A 17,640-nucleotide genomic window follows, 5' to 3' on the forward strand; every position below is an offset into this window, starting at 1 on the left:
TTCACTAGCGCTCTCTCTCTGTCAAATAAATAAATAAAATCTTTGAACAAATAAAAATAAAGACTTTATTTTTAAGTAATCTCTATACCCAGTGTGGGGCTTGAACTCACAACTCTGTGATTAAGAGTCACTGCTCCACAGACTGAGTCCTGTGGTGGAGTGAAGAGCACAAAGTGAGGGAAGGGCAGATGGGGAGGGAGAAGCAAGCTCCCCTCTGAACAGGGAACCTGACACAACACTTGATTCCAGGACCCCAGGGGTCATGACCCGAGCCAAAGGCAGCCACTTAACCCACTGAGCCACCCAGGTCCCCCTCCCTCCTTTTTATATACTTTCCTCTACTTACAGAGGCTGGAAAACCAAAACCTCAATTTCCTAGATTTTCTTGCAGCCAGGATTCTAGTTGTGAGTTTTATCTATGAAAAATTTGCACATCCGAGAGACTTAAAAAGTCAAAGTGAGGCAGGGGCCATCTCCTGGCTACTTTGGTAGTTGCTGCTGGCTGGCATGGTCATGGGATTTGGGGGTGGGGTGGGGTGGGGTTTCTGTAGTGTTCCAGCAACCGTGTACAAGCTTCTTGGCCACTGAAAGCTGCTGAGACAGTCAGTGTTAGCAACTGTAGCTTCCTGATGCCTGGATCTTAGGGAAGGCACCATGTTCTTGCACTCAACAGTTAGAGGAACAGTCTTGATTCCTCCCCTTTCTGCAGCTTCCCCTAGTGGGTGAGTTTAGTAGTCTTGTTTTTGAAGCCATATCTGGGATATAGCAGAGGCCCCGCTCCTCCTAAGTCCTTCCAACAAGTTTGTAAGTACCCATTAAGGCCTTTTCTGCTTAAAATAAAGTGGTTTCTGCTTCCTGTAGACAACCAGATCACAACTGAGCAATAGTACTTTGTCCCTTCTGTACTTCTACCAGCCCCTCCAAACCCCTGCCTTCCCTTTTCCTCTTCTTTCCATAAATTCCAAGTGCAGCATAAACTGGTGCTTTCATCCTTGGTCTTTAGAGGCCTTCTAGCTGTTGCTGGGCCTCCAGAGGAAAGAAAAAAAGATTACTGTGTTTCACAGAGCAGAGGTTTGGGGAAGTGGGGCAGCTTTTAGGCTGGAGGAAGTTGAAGATTTTCCTAGGGCCCAAGATTCTTTCTGACTCAATGTCTTATGTTCTCACCAATCAAGATGCCACTGGTTTATCTTTACATGCTAGAGGGCTTGGATCTTTGATTAGGAACAATGCCAGTTTTTTTCTTCCTTAGACTTAGTGGTAGGCTCTATTTCTCCTTAGAGACAATTTCCACTCTGATTTATTGGATATCATCAAAAGGAAAGGTGCAGTGCTCTCACTGTATGAATTATTGACCCCAAAATCATTTTGCATGGTTTCACATATTCATATAATATTACCAGGAAAAAAAATGATAAATACCATTTTTGAAAATTTTCTTAGTATCTCCCTTACCTACTTGCGTATAAGCAATGTATACCTTACTATGCTAAAATTATCTGTAGCTTAGAAATAACTTTCCTATGGTACTTTTATTATTGCAATAGAACTGCCCCCGGCTCTTCCCTTTATTTCAAACTGCTGTCCAAATTATACTGACGAACCAGTATGATACACTCTCTCAAAAACTATCTGACCTAGAAGATTCTAGAAAATTATAAAGAGGGACTCGGTCTGGATAAATAGAAGGTACTTGAATCTTGACCAACAGGCTGTGCAGTGTCCTGCCTGCAGTGGGATAGTTATAACACTCTTGGGAAGTTTTTGCACTGTTTCCTCAATTTCAGAGCCTTTTTAGACCGTGTTAAAGCATGGGTGAAATCTTGCTATAATCTTGCTGGAAAGCAAGCGATTCCATAATTTCTGGTTATCTCTCAATACTCTCAGTAAGTTCTTCCTACACTTGACTCTCAGATTGTAGGTTAAACAACTTATTTTCCATTCATTGGATGTAGAGGTCATTTTTTTTTTTAAAGATTTTATTTATTTATTTGACAGAGAGAAATCACAAGTAGATGGAGAGGGAGGCAGAGAGAGAGAGAGGGAAGCAGGCTTCCTGCTGAGCAGAGAGCCCGATGCGGGGCCGATCCCAGGGTCCTGGGATCATGACCTGAGCTGAAGGCAGAGGCCCAACCCACTGAGCCACCCAGGGGCGCCTAGAAACTTTTTTTTTACTTGTATCACTTCAAGAGTTTCACCCCTAGTGGCGCATTACGAATGTCCCCAGCCATCCCTCTTCATCATGGTCTCCGTTTCAAAAGCCAACACAAGAGCATTAGAGTTCTGCTCCACCATTTCTAGCTGTGGTATCCAGGTGGCTCTGGTTTGCTTTGAATACTCTTTTCCAAAGTCAATGCTTTGACTCCCACCCCCACCCCCGGACACTCCACTAAGAGCGTGGAGTGGGCACGAAAGGGCGGGCGGGCAGTGGCTCCCCTCTGCCTTGCCACAGCAGCCCATCAGCTCCTGAGAGCTGGGTGTGAGTGTTTTATCTGCCACAACTTTAATATCCTCTCTTACAGCTAGAATTACTGCGGCTGCTGGCACCAGACCTGACCTCCTATAGATCCTCATTAAAAGACTTAAAGTGGATGCACTCCATTTACAAGACCTTGAAAGGGTCTTGTATTGATACTTTTTGCCATTACCACCTCCTGGTGAGGAGGGGGTAATGTGCACCCTTGCTTGAGTTCTTTGGACGAGGTAGCTGTCTGTCCAACTCCCTCTCCTGAAAGCTCTGATTCCCCATCACCTGTGGTCCCACGGTAGGGGAGACACAAGGGGACGCATGCATGTGGGTGGCTCAGTCAGCTGGGCATCTGCCTTTGGCTCCAGCCATGATCTAGGGGTCCTGGGACTGAGCCTTTCTCCCTCTCCCTCCTGCTCGTGCTTTCTCTCAAATTAATAAATAAAAATCTGTAAAAAACAAAAAACAACATCCACAGAAATTCATTTCATGTGTTTGGATTTTTTTGTTTCTTATTTATTTGTCATTATTTCCCTCTTTATTCTTTTTATATGTTTTAAAGTCTTCTACAATTAAATGAAATATATTTACTTAAAGGGGAATGCAAACTTTATGTTAAAGGCATTTGTTACATGTTGATAGATTTAGATGCTACCACTTGTAGGAAATACTGAGTTTACAAAAGGACAGGTGTTTTGCTCCTTGGTGAGAGTATATTTAAAAGCAAGGGAGGGACACCTGGGTGGCTCATGGGTTAAGCATCTGCTTAGGTCATGATCTCAGGGTCCTGGGATAGGGCCCTTCATCAGGCTCTCTGCTCAGCAGGGAGCCTGCGCCCCACACCCCGGCCTGCCTCATCTGCCTAGTTGTGATCTTTGTCAAATAAATAAATAAAGTATTTTTAAAAAATAAAGTAAGGGAGTTGTTACCACAATAAAATTAAATAAATACCTATTAAATTCCCGGCAAATACCCATCGGGCTCCTGGTTCAGCAGGAGTCTGCTTCTCCCTCTCCCCCTCATCTTGTTTGTGCTCTCTCAAGTAAATAAATAAAAACCTAAAAAACAAAAAACAAAACAAAACAAAACAAAAAAAACACAAAAAAACTGAGTCAAAATTGGTTCTTTAAAAGGACTAATAAAATTGATAAAATTCTGAGGGCACCTGTCAGGGTCAGTTAGATCATGTGACTCTTAATCTTAGAGTGTTTTGGGTTTTTTTTAAAAAGATTTTATGTATTTTTTTGAAAGATTGAAAAAGAGACAGCACAAGCTTGGGGGGGAGGGCTGGGGAAGGGCAGAGGGAGAGAGAGAAGCAGACTCCCAACTCAGGGCTCAATCCCAAGATCCCAGAACCATGACCTGAGCTGAAGGCAGACACTCAACTAAGTGAGCCACCCAGGTTCCCCTTGCTCTTGAGGTTTAAGTTTGGGTGCAGAGATTACTTAAAAAATAAAATGTTTTTTTAAAAATTTGATAAAACTCTAGAAGGACTGTTAATTATCTTAAAAAGGTAAGGCACGAATTCTAACTTTAGGAATGAAAACACATGATGTTCTTATTTATTGAAAAAGCTCTAAAAATATAATAAGAGAGGCTCCTGGGTGGCTCAGTGGGTTTAATCTCTGCCTTTGGGTCCTTCCCAGGGTCCTGGGATCGAGCCCCACATCAGGCTTTCTGCTCAGCGGGGAGCTTGCTTCCCCCTCTCTCTATGTCTGCCTTTTTGCCTACTTGTGATCCCTCTCTCTCTCTGTCAAATAAATAAATAAAATCTTTTTAAAAAACTGATTAAAGGGGTGCCTGGGTGGCTCAGTGGGTTAAAGCCTCTGCCTTCAGCTCAGGTCATGATCCCAGATTCCTGGAATCAAGCCCCGGATCGGGCTCTCTGCTCAGCGGGGAGCCTGCTTCCTCCTCTCTCTCTGCCTGCTTCTCTGTGATCTCCGTCTGTCAAATAAGTAAAATAAAATCTTTAAAAAATAATAAATAAAAATTAAAAATAAAAAAACTGATTAAAAAAATAAAAATGTAATAAGAGAACCTCATACTTGTTAGAATGAAAACTGTCAAAAAGACAAGACATAACAAATGTTGGCAAGAATGTGGAGAAAAGGGAACCCTCACGCACTATTGGTGGGAATGTAAATTGATACAGCCACTGTGGAAAACAGTATGAAGGTTCCTCAAAAATTTACAAATAGAACTACCATATGTTGCAGCAATCCCACTTCTAGGTATATATCCAAAGGAAACAAAATCACTGTCTCCAAGAACTATCTGCATCCTTATGTTCATTGCAGCATTATTCATGATAGTCAAGACATGGAAACAACCTAAGTGTCACAGATGGATGATTGGATAAGGAACATGGGATACGTATATATGTATAAAATGGAATGATATTCAGCCATAAAAAAGGAAAGAAATCCTGTCATTTGCAATAACAAAGATGGACCTTGAGGGCATTTTGCTAAGTGAAATAAGTCAGAGAAAGACAAATACTGTATGATCTTACACGTGTAATCTAGAAAAGTCAAACAAGAGAAATGGAGTAGAATAATGTTTGCCAGGGGCTGGGGGCGGGGAGAGAAATGGGGAGATGTTGGTCAAAGGATACAAACTTTCAGTCCTAAGAGGAGTAAGTTCCAGGGATCTAATGTGCAACGTGGTGCATGGTTAACAATACCGTGTTGTATCCTCGAAAGTTGCTCTAAGAGAGAAACTTTAGGGGCACCTGGGAGGCTCAGTCGGTTAAGCAGCTGCCTGTCGCTTAGGTTATGATCCTAGGATGCTGGGATCAAGTCTTGCCTCTTGGAGCTCCCTGCTCAGTGGGGAGTCTGCTTTTCCTTCTCCCTCTACCCCTCCCCCATACTCATACTCTCTCTCTCTCAAATAAATAAAATCTAAAAAAAAAAAAAAAAGTAGAACTTTAATGTTTCCACCATACCACACCTACCACCAACAAAAAGGTAATTATGTGAGGTGAAGGATGTACCTAACCTCATTGTCATAAGCATTTTGCAATATATATATATATATATATATATATATGTCATATATATGTATATGATACATATATATGTATCAAATCATCACATTGTACACCTTAAACTTACATGTTTTATGTCAATTATAAAGCTGAAATAAAAAGAGATGATGTAAATCCTTACCCTGATAAATTTGAAATTTATATAAAAATGAAAAATTTCCTACAAAATCACAACATACCAATAATATCTGAGGATGGAAACAATTTGAAGAGTTACATACATATTTTTAATCAACTCTAGGTAACACCTTGTCACCAAGGAAAAAACCTAGGGTGGAGTACTAGTAATATAACAGCAGCTGCAGGCTTAAAATGTAAACAAACACTGAGCCATAATGCTACTCACTTAGTCCTTAGTCTGGGAGGATTCTGACAGAACAGTATCGAAGGAGGGGCACCTGGGTGGCTCAGTGGTTTAAGCCGCTGCCTTCAGTGGGGGTCCTGATCTCAGGGTCATGGGATCGAGCTCAGCGGGGAGCCTGCTTCCCCCTCTCTCTCTGCCTGCCTCTCTGCCTGCTTGTTTTCTCTTTCTCTGTCAAGTGAATAAATAAAATCTTTTTTAAAAAACAAAAACAAGGGGCGCCTGGGTGGCTCAGCGGGTTAAGCCTCTGCCTTCGGCTCAGGTCATGAGCCTGAGGGTCCTGGGATCGAGCCCCACATCGGGCTCTCTGCTCAGCGGGGATCCTGCTTCCTCCTCTCTCTGCCTGCCTCTCTGACTACTTGTGATTTCTGTCTGTCAAATGAATAAATAAAATCTTTAAAAAAACAAAAAAACAGCAGAAAGAGGCCCAAGATTCCCAATGGCCACTGACTTTGCTTAGTCCCAAAATCTAAAATGTGAAGGATGAAGTTCTTTCTTTCCTTCTCTCTTTCTTTCTTTCTTTAAGATTTTATTTATGTATTTGACACACAGGCTTCCTGATGAGTGGGGAGCCTGATGTGGAGCTCTATCCCAGGACCCTGGGATCATGACCAGAGCCACCCAGGCGCCCCACGTTCCTCTTTCTGAGAGCAGATGGAGCCATTGAGACACATACAACGGGCCTGCCACAAAAACCTAAAGGCACCTTGGACCTATGATCATTTAACAGTAGAATGTAAGGGGTTCTGGGTGATTGAAACTGGCAAAGTTCCTGGCTCTAATGTGCCAGACCTGGTAAGAATTTCAATCCTGGTAGGTCCACCTCTCAGGACCCAAGAGCTGGGATACATTGTACATCCTGCGGAGAAGCAAGGGTTTTGTTTGTTTCAAGATCTGCACCCCAAGAGATTAAAAGTGAAGCCACCACAGAGTATGCCTCGCTCCTATCAGGAGAGACACGAACATGATGTTCATCGGAAGCCTGTCCACAAGCAGGAAAGGAGTCAGCAGAGAAGCTCAAACGGCCAGGTGAAAATACTTTTTTTTTTTTTTTTTTTTTGAGAGAGAGAGAAAGAGAGCACAAGGGTGAAGGGACCAGAAGCAGAGGGAGAAGCAGGTTCCTCACTGAGCAGGGAACCCAGTGCAGGGCTCAGGACTTGATCCCAGAACCCTGAGATCATGACCTGAGCAGAAGTCAGACTAAGCCACCAAGGCACTCTTTTTATTACAGAGAAATGTTCCCACCACACCACCCCCACCCCCAGTGGTGCTGCAAACCATCCCTGTGATGAGGGCAAAATTATACAGAAGAGAGTGAAATATCTGCTTTAAGAGAAGAAAAATCATCTTCTGGTCAAAACACCTGTGTTTGGGTCCACCCGGGAGGCTCAGTCATAGACCATGACCTCAGGTCAGGTCATGATCCCAGGGTCCTGGAATGGACCCCACATCAGGCTCCCTGTTCAGTAGGAGGCCTGCTTCTCCCTCTCTCTCCCCCTGCTTGTGTTCCTCTCTCTCTGTGTCTCTGTCAAATAAATAAAATCTTGGGAAAAACAACAACAACAAAACACCTGTTTTGCTGGTTAGAATTCAAGATCTATGTATCTAAAGGACACTTTTAGCTGTTTTGGTTTTTTTTAAGATTTTATTTTTTGACAGAGAGAGAGACACAAGAGAGGGAACACAAGCAGGGGGAGTGGGAGAGGGAGAATCAGGCTTCCCTCTGAGGAGGGAGCCCCAGTTGGGGCTTGATCCCAGCACCCTGGGATCATTACCTGGGACCATGAGCTGAGCTGAAGACAGATGCTTAACAACTGAGCCACCCAGGCGCTCCTTATTTTGGTTCATTTTTATAATGCATTTTGTCACTTCATTCTAACACCCTTATCCGACACACACACGCAGTACTGGTAAAAAGTTAAACGTTACTTTCCGACCATGGAGCGGGTGGAGGGAATCATAGTTCTGTGGTACTGGCTAGAAACACAAAATCCATGGTATTTTTTTTTAAGCAGTAGAGTTATTTGATACTGAACACTTTCTAGTGGTGAGTCTAGAAAATTTTTGAAAAATTACACCATCTTTTCACTTGTAACACTCTGTGCAGTGACTATCATGACCCCCATTATACAGACTGGCATCCGTAAGAAGAAATCTTAGAAAACCTGAACGTTTGACTTAAGTCACAAGCTACGAAGTAGAGAAACTGAAGCCAGATCTGACTGTTAAAAATTATGCTGTGCAAATTCATTCTCTGAGACGACCTCTAAAATGTGTGTTTGGAAGTCAGGAAATGGGTGGTGTGGGCACTATCTTGTCTAGATTAGGGACACAATACTGCATGATCTCATCGCAGCTGCCTCTGGGATTAGTACACTCTGCGGGGAATTCACTTTCTTAGAAATGAAAAGGGCTTGTCCATTCTTCCAATGCCATCTTCTAGCAGCTGAAAATGTATTCCCTTTTCTAATTCTGGGACAAAACAGAGAATACACCCCAAAAACTAAGTTTTAAAAATTTAGAACCAGGGGCTCCTGAGTGGCTCAGTCAGTTATGCATCTGCCTTCATCTCTGTTCAAGATCCCAGGGTCCTGGGATCCAGCCCCACATCAGGCACCCTGCTCAGTCGGGAGTCTGCTTCTCCCTCTCCTTCTGCCGCATTTTCTCAAATAAATAAATAAAATCTTAAAAAAAAAAACCTATGAATAAAAAAAAATAAAAACTTACAATCACAATAAACCGAATATTGATTTAAATATAAGGAAATGTAAAACATTTAAAAGCCTCACTCAGGGGGCGCCTGGGTGGCTCAGTGGGTTAACCCTCTGCCTTCGGCTCGGGTCATGATCCCAGGGTTCTGGGATCGAACCCCCGGGCTCTCTGCTCAGCAGGGAACCTGCTTCCTCCTCTTTCTCTGCCTACCTCTCTGCCTACTTGTGATCTCTGTCTGTCAAATAAATAAATTAAATTAAATTTAAAAAAAAAAAAGCCTTACTCAGCTGCTAACTTCAAGTTCAGGTTTGAAGAATCCGCCTGCTGAAGAATCCTGGTCCATGTAGCTATCAAGCGTCCCAGGGCACCAGCTCCTCGCAGATGGTGGAAAGAGCCGTGTGAGCTGCAGACCATTTTCTGGGCACACTCTTCAGCTCTTCACGTTGGCTCTTCGGCAAGACGAATGGCCAGTTCTTAACCAGGTCATTGTAACTGCAGTCGAAGGTGATGGGTTACTGGCTGGTCCTTATAACGCTCTGACACGGGGGCACAGCCTACACCGAACTCCCTTTCCTCAACCCTGCCAGTTCAGGAATTCTATTCCTGTTGAAGATAGGTCGAGTTCAGTAAGGGAAAAAAGAATAAAAAGGCAAAATTAAAGCCATGTAGTAAAAAAGCAACAGCTCAAAAGTGAGATATCAACACAATTCAGCTTGTGAGTTTGGGGATAATTTCTTGGCCAAGGACAGTTTCCCTGACCTGAATCATTTGACTCAGCTAAAAATCATTTGTCTCTGAAAGGCACTGGAAGCCTGAGCCTTCACAACTGAATGATGATTAATAACCTTAAATAACCCAGGATAGCTTCAGCTGGGTATCTGAAAAATATAAAATGTAAGAACCTTTTTTTAAATTTATTTACTTATTTGACAGAGAGAGATTACAAGCAGGCAGAGAGGCAGGCAGAGAGAGAGAAAAGGAAGCAGGCTCCCTGCTGAGCAGAGAGCGAGATGCGAGGCTCAATCCCAGGACCCCAAGATCATGACCTGAGCTGAAGGCAGAGGCTTTAACCCACTGAGCCACCCAAGTGCCCCTGTAAGAAACTTTCTTTTTTCTTCTTCTTCTTTTTTTTTTTTTAAAGAGAGAGAAAGAGTGCAAGTGGGAGGGGCAAAGGGAAAAGGAGACTGAGAATCCCAATGTGGGGCTCGATCCCTCGACCTTGAGATCATGACCCGAGCAGAAATCCAGAGTCAGATACTTAACCGACTGAGCCACCCAGGCACCCTAAATGTAAAAATCTTGATATGAAAATAGGAATGAAGGATTAATGTTGTCCTGAATACAGAAGAGAGTGGGAAATAAAGCTGACAAAGATCTAGACTTTACTGGCCCTAATTCTCATTCTGGGGGGAACAACACAAAGAAAAAAATGTTTCAGTTTTTCAGAATCAATAAGGAAATGAAAGGCAGTCTCAAAACTGAGAAGCAGAACCTTCCAGCTTGGATTGTGGCTGTCTAGCTTGTATCAGGTGAACCCTCAGGTGAGAGCTGGGGAAGCAGGATAAACATAAAAACAACTACTTGAAAGCATTCAGTGCCGTAAGGAATTGAAGAAGTCAAGGTGTTAGAGAGAAGGGAAGTGTGGACATGGCATTTGCCAATTCTGAGCAGTGCCAGAAAGTATCCTGGGTATCCTCACAGAGAGTGGCAATTCGGAGGCTGGTAAGCTGACTAGTTTCGGGAACCCCACAGGTTATGAGGGGGAAACAATATAGGACCCACCCCGAACTGCCCTAGGAATATTGGAGGGCTAAAAATAGACTCTGATCTCATAAAGACTGGCAGGTGCAAAAGTAAAATTTTCTCTGGGACCTTGAGAGCTTGTTTGGAGGTTCTAGCAGGGGAGCGCAGCTACTCGTATACCCTTGACCGAAGAAAGGTCCTCTCCTCTATCGGGGATGGTCGTCCTCTTCGACTGAGCACGCAGCTTCGGGAGGGACGCACATGAAGCAGTGAGGAAGGAAGGGGACACCCGCCTAGCCAGCCAGATCAGCCGAATCAACCCTGGCGATCAATGGGGTGACAGATGTCGCAGCCAGATCGCCCTCACATCCAAATTTTCTCTGGGAAAAGGGAAGACAAGTAAGCACAGTTCTATATCTTTTTAAATGTCTTATTTTTTTAAGATTTTATGTATTTATTTGACAGTGGGAGAGAGAGCATAAGCAGGAGGAGTGGCAGGCAGAGGGAGAGGGAGAGGCAGGCTCCCCCCTGCGTAGGGAGCCTAACTTGGGACTTGATCCCAGGACCCTGAGATCATGACCTGAGCTGAAGGCAGACACTCAACCAACTGAGCCACCCAGGTGCCCTACACCTTTTTAAAAATAAGCTTAATCTTTAGAATAGTTGCATATTTCAATTGAGAACATAGTGCAGAGAGTTCCTGCAACATACCCAGTTTCCGGACTACTAACATGGTACCGATATCAGTATGGTACCTTTGTCACAACTAATGACCTGACAATAATACATTATTATTGACGAAAGCCTATACTCAATTCAAATTTCCTTATTTTATAACCTATTGTTCTTTTTCTGTCCCAGATTTACCCAGGATACCACATAACATTTAGTCATCAGGTCTCCTTGAACTTCCTCAGGCTGCGACAGTTTCTCCCTTGTTCTTGATGACCTTGAAGGAAGAATATTGGTCATGTATTTTATAGAAGGTCCCTGTAGTGAATGTGATATATTTCTCAGGATAAATTAGTTTGCAGGTTTTTCAGGGCAAAACCAGGAGTAAAGAGCCATCAAGGGTACATACTGTCAACATGCTCATCGTTCTTGATGTTGACCTTGAGCCCCGGGCTGAGGTAGTGTTTGTTGGTTTCTCCACTATAAAGTTACTCTTTTATCCTCCTTTGTATTGTACTCTTTGGAAAGAAGTCACTATTCCCAGTTGCATTTAAGGAATGGGGAGCTATGCTCCAACTTAAGTTTGTATACATAATATCGAGTATTCAACTGACAATATTAGACATACAAAAAGACAAGAGCTTACCTAAAACAGAAAATAAGATAAAACCCAGGTCCAGAGGCTAGAGTTATTAAAATCAGACTTAAAATACCTATGATTGGGGCACCTGGGTGGCTCAGTGGATTAAAGCCTCTGCTTTCGGCTCAAGTCATGATCCCAGGGTCCTGGGATCCAGCCCCGCATCGGGCTCTCTGCTCCGAGGAGAGCCTGCTTCCTCCTCTCTCCGCCTGTAATCTCTGTCTGTCAAATAAATAAATAAAATCTTTTTAAAAAATTTTTTTAAATATCTATGATTAAGATGCTTAAGAATATAAGTAATAAGATGAAAATTTTCAGCAGAGCACTAGAAACTAAAAAAAAAAAATAGAATTGAAAAATAAAGTAACAAATTAAGAACTTTTTTAAAACTGTGCTCAATGTGGGGCTCAAACTCACAACCCCACACCAGAGTTGCATTCTCTATGGACTGATCCAGCCAGGTGCCCCACAAATTAAGAATTTATTTAATTTATTTTTTATAAAGATTTAATTTATTTATTTGACAGAGAGAGAGGACACAAGAGCGGGGAGAATGAGAAGCAGAAGCAGTCTCCCCACTGAGCAAGGAGCCCAATGAGGGACTCGATTCTAGGACCCTGGGATCATGACCTGAATCAAAAGTAGATGCTTGGGGTGCCTGGGTGGCTCAGTGGGTTAAAGCCTCTGCCTTCAGCTCAGATTATGATCCCAGGGTCCTGGGATCGAGCCCTGAGTCAGGCTTTCTGCTCAGCGGGGAACCTACCTCTCTTCCTTTCTCTCTGCTTGTCTCTCTGCCTGTTTGTGATCTCTGTCAAATAAATAAATAAAATCTTTAAAAAAAAAAAAAAGCAGATGCTTAACCCACTGAGCCACCCAGGCGCCCCACAAATTAAGAATTCAATAGGTGGGGGCACCTGGGTGGCTCAGTGGGTTAAGCCTCTGCCTTCGGCTTGGGTCATGGTCTCAGGGTCCTGGGATTGAGCACTGCGTCGGGGTTCTCTGCTCAGCGGGGAGCCTGCTTCCTCCTCCCTCTCTGCCTGCCTCTCTGCCTTCTTGTGATCTCTTTCTGTCAAATAAATAAATAAAATCTTAAAAAAAAAAAAGAATTCAATAGGTGATTTTCACAACAGATTAAACACAGCTGAATAAGAAATTAGTTAGGACACCTGGCTGTCTCAGTGGGTAGAACATCCGAATTGATCTGGGGGTTGTGAGTTCAAGCCCCATGTTGGGCATAGATACTACCTTAAAAAAAAAAAAAAAGAAAGAAAGAAAAGAAATAAGTGAACTGAAAGATCGGTAAGAAGAAAATATCTGTACAGAAGAACAGAAGGACAAAGATAGGAAATGCAACAAAGAGCATAAGTGGCATATGCGGGTCACTACAAGAAGGTCCAACATAGGTAATTGAGTCCCAGAGGGAGAATTTAAAAAGAAGGAAGTAGAAGACATTTTTGAAGATATAATGGCCAAGATTTTCCAAAACTGAGGGATGACATCAAGACACAGAATCACACCCATGGATTACAAAACAAACAAAAATGAAACAAAATGATGAGAATATCTTGAACCAACCAGAGAACAGAAAAATAGGAAGCAAAAGTACAGAACATGAAGGGCAAAGATTATGTAGAGAATGGTAGCTTTTAACAATTTTTTTTAAAGATTTTATTTATTTATTTGACAGACAGAGATCACAAGTAGGCAGAGGCAGGCAGAGAGAGAGAAGAAAGCAGGCTCCCTGCTGAGCAGAGACCCTCCCAATGCGGGGCTCAATCCCAGGACCCTGAGATCATGACCTGAGCCTAAGGTAGAGGCTTTAAGCCACTGAGCCATCAGGTGCCCCAACAATTTAATATAATAGTTTGGGAAACTGATATTTTATGTTTTTTATTGAATATTATTTTTCAGTGAGTAGCAGTGGAAGAAGACTCTTAATGCTGCTGTAATTATCAGTACCAAATAGGTGTATAAAAATAAAATATAGGGCGCCTGAGTGGCTCAGTTGGTTGGGCAATTGCCCTCGGCTCAGGTTATGATCCCAGAGTCTGGAATCGAGTCCCGTGGACTCCCAGCTCCATGGAGAGTCTGCTTCTCTCTCTAACCTTCTCCCCTCTCATTCTCTCTCTCTTTCAAATAAATTAAAAAAATTTTTTTTAATTTTTTAAAAATATGGGGCGTCTGTGTGGCTCAGTGGGTTGAAGCCTCTACCTTAGGCTCAGGTCATGATCTCAGGGTCCTGGGATCGAGCCCCGCATCAGGCTCTCTGCTCAGTAGGGAGTCTGCTTCCCCCTCTCTCTCTGCCTGCCTCTCTGCCTACTTGACATCTCTGTCTGTTAAATAAATAAATAAATCTTTAATAAAAATTTTTTGAATAAAATAAAATATTAAAATTAAACATCAGAGGCACCTGGGTGGCTCAGTGGGTTAAAGCCTCTGCCTTCGGCTCAGGTCATGATCCCAGGGTCCTAGGATTGAGCCCCACATCGGGCTCTCTGCTCTGCAGAGAGCCTGCTTCCTCCTCTCTCTCTCTCTGCCTGCCTCTCTGCCTACTTGTGATCTCTGTCAAATAAATAAATAAAATCTTTAAAAAAATAAAAAATAAAATTAAACATCAGAAACTAATATAATGAATGAAGACACTTCGGTCCAAAACCTATGAGATACAGCAAAGGCGGTCCTAAGGGGAAAATACATAGCCATCCAAGCCTCCCTCAAAAAAATTGAAAAATCTAGAACACATCAGCTGTCTCTACACCTTAAAGAACTGGAGAAGCAACAACAAATCAAACCAACTCCACACATAAGAAGGGAAATCATCAAGATTAGAGCTGAGATCAATGAGGTAGAAACCAGAGATACAGTAGAACATATCAATGAAACTAGAAGCTGGTTTTTTGAAAGAATCAATAAGATCGATAAGCCACTGGCCACACTAATCCAAAAGAAAAGAGAGAAAGCCCAAATTCATAAAATTATGAATGAAAAGGGAGAGATCACAACTAACACCAAGGAAGTAGAAACAAGCATCAGAAGTTATTATCAACAGTTATATGCCAATAAGCTTAGCAACCTAGATGAAATGGATGCATTCCTGGAAAATATAAACTATCAACATTGAGCCAGGAAGAAATTGACAACCTGAATAGACCGATATCTAATAACGAGATTGAATCAGTGATCAAAAACCTCCCAAAAAACAAGAGCCCAGGACCTGACGGATTCCCTGGGGAATTCTACCAAACCTTCAAAGAAGAAATAACACCTATTCTCCTGAGGCTGTTTCAAATAATTGAAGCAGAAGGAAAACTTCCAGACTTTTTATGAAGCCAGCATTACCCTGATCCCCAGACCAGGCAAGGACCCTACCAAAAAGGAGAATTTTAGACCAATATCACTGATGAATATGGATGCTAAGATTCTCAACAAGATTCTAGCCAACAGGATCCAACAGCACATTAAAAAGATTATCCACCATGATCAGGTGGGATTCATCCCTGGGCTACAAGGATGGTTCAACATTCGCAAATCAATCAATGTGATACAACAAATTAATATGAGAAGAGAGAAGAACCACATGGTCCTCTCAATTGATGCAGAAAAAGCATTTGACAAAATCCAGCATCTGTTCCTGATTAAAACGCTTCAAAGTATAGGGATAGAGGGAACATTCCTGAACCTCATCAAATCTATCTATGAAAGGGGCGCCTGGGTGGCTCAGTGGGTTAAGCCGCTGCCTTCGGCTCAGGTCATGATCTCGGGGTCCTGGGATCGAGTCCCCTGCATTGGGCTCTCTGCTTAACAGGGAGCCTGCTTCCTCCTCTCTATCTCCCCCTGCCTGCCTCTCTGCCTACTTGTGATCTCTGTCTGTCAAAAGATAAATTTTTTAAAAAAATCTTAAAAACAAAAAGCACAATCTCGAATAAATGACATAGATTTATACCTTAAGGAACAAGAAGAACAAAATAAGGCTCAAGTTAGCAAAGCAAGGAAATAAAAAACATTAGATCAGAAAAAATTAAATGGAATATAGAAAAACAACAGAAACAATAAATGAAACTAAAATTTGGGAAGTTTTTTGAAAAGATAAGCAAAAGATAAACAAGCCCTTAGCTAGAGTAAGGAAAGTAGAAGATTCAGATAAAAGCAGAAGTAAGAGAGGAAGCATTATGAGTATCTCAGAAAAAAAAGACTAATTGTAAATAAGTACATGGTAATAAATTGTGGTAACCTAGAAAAAAAGGATAAATTCTGAGAAAAATATAACCTACCAAGAGTGAATTATGAAGAAATAGAGCACTTGAACAGAACGTAATGAATCAAAGTTTTGAATCAGTAAATCAAACACCTTCTAACAACAAAGCCCAGGACCAGATGGCTTCACTGGTGAAATCTCTAAGGTGTCTAAAGAAATATTAACTACAATCCTTATTAAACTGTTCCAAAAAATAAAATAGAGAACATTTCCACATCATACACTATATACAACAATCAACTTAAAGTGAATTAAATATTTAAAAGTAAGAGTTTAAACTGTAAAACTCCTAGAAGAAAATAGGGGGAATAACTTCATGACATTGAGCTTGGCAATGATTTCTTGGATATGACACCAAAAGCCCAAGCAACAAAAGCAAAATTTTATGGATGAGATTATGTCAAATTTAAAAGGCTTCTGCACAACAAAGGGAACCATCAAAAGGGTGATGAAGCCACCTGCAGAGGGAGAAAATATTTTCAAAACATGTATCTAATAAAGCATTAATATCCAAATTATATTAGGAGTATATAAACAAAAAACACAATAATTTAAAAATGGGCAAAAAGCTTGAATAGACATTTATCCAAAAAAATACAAATGGCCAACATGTATATGTAAAGATGCTCTACATCACTAATTATCAGGGAAATGCAAATCAAAACCATGATGAGAGATCATATTATACCTGTTAGGATGGCTATTATCAAAAAAACAAAAGACAGAAAGTGTCAGTGACGATGTGGAGAAATTTGAACCCTTGTACACTATTGGTGAGAATGCATAACGGTAGAGCTGCTATGGAAAACAGCATGGTGGTTTATTAAAAAATTAAAAATAAAGTTTACCATATGATCCAACAATCTCACTTCTTGTTCTATATCCAAAAGAACTGAAATCAGGATCTCAAAGAGATGCGTGAACTACCGTGTTCATTGTAGCATTATTCACAATAGAAAAGATATGGAAAAAAACCCAAATGTCTATTGACAGATAAAAGAATAAAGAAAATATGATGTTTACATAGATGATAGGTTTTGATAGGTATCTGTGTCTATATATAATGGAAGATAGTAGGGCCTGTCTCATATATATAATGGAAGACATTATGCTAAGGGAAATAAGCCAGCCATAGAAGGACTGATAATGCATGATCCTCCTTATATGAAGTGCCTAGTATAGTCAAACTTGTAGAAAAAGACAGGTGTTTACCAGGGCCAGGGTGGGAGTTGAGGAGAATGGAGAGTTGCAGTTCAAAGGATATTAAAATTTCACTTATACCAGATGAGTAATTCTAGAAATCTGCTGTATAGCATTGCGCCTATAATAGTAGTGTATTTTTAAGAGAGTAGATCTCATGCCATGTGTTCTTATCACACTAAAAATATAAAAATAAATTTGTGAAAAGGAGGGAAACACAACCTAGATACAAGGGAGAGACTTAGAAGGTGCGGAGAAGTCAAAGTGTGAACCCAGTGAAAGTGTGTGACCTGTAAAGAAACAGCTGCTCCTGGTGGAAGCTGGGATTGTAAAGAGCAAGAACAGCCAAGAAAGGCAACAGAAGTAGCCAATCAATTAATTAAAATATTATTTCATTAACATCAACTGTCACTTTCTATGTCTTCCAACTCTGGACGGGAGTTCTTGCTTCCAAGAATCTTGAGGGCTAGAATACTGACTGGTAGGTAATTCTTGGATGCAAGGATTAATGGATGAACACACACACAGATAGAAAGAGAGATAGAAA

This window comes from Neovison vison, chromosome 12 (genome assembly GCF_020171115.1).
Source record: "Neovison vison isolate M4711 chromosome 12, ASM_NN_V1, whole genome shotgun sequence".
Lineage (NCBI taxonomy): Eukaryota > Metazoa > Chordata > Mammalia > Carnivora > Mustelidae > Neogale > Neogale vison.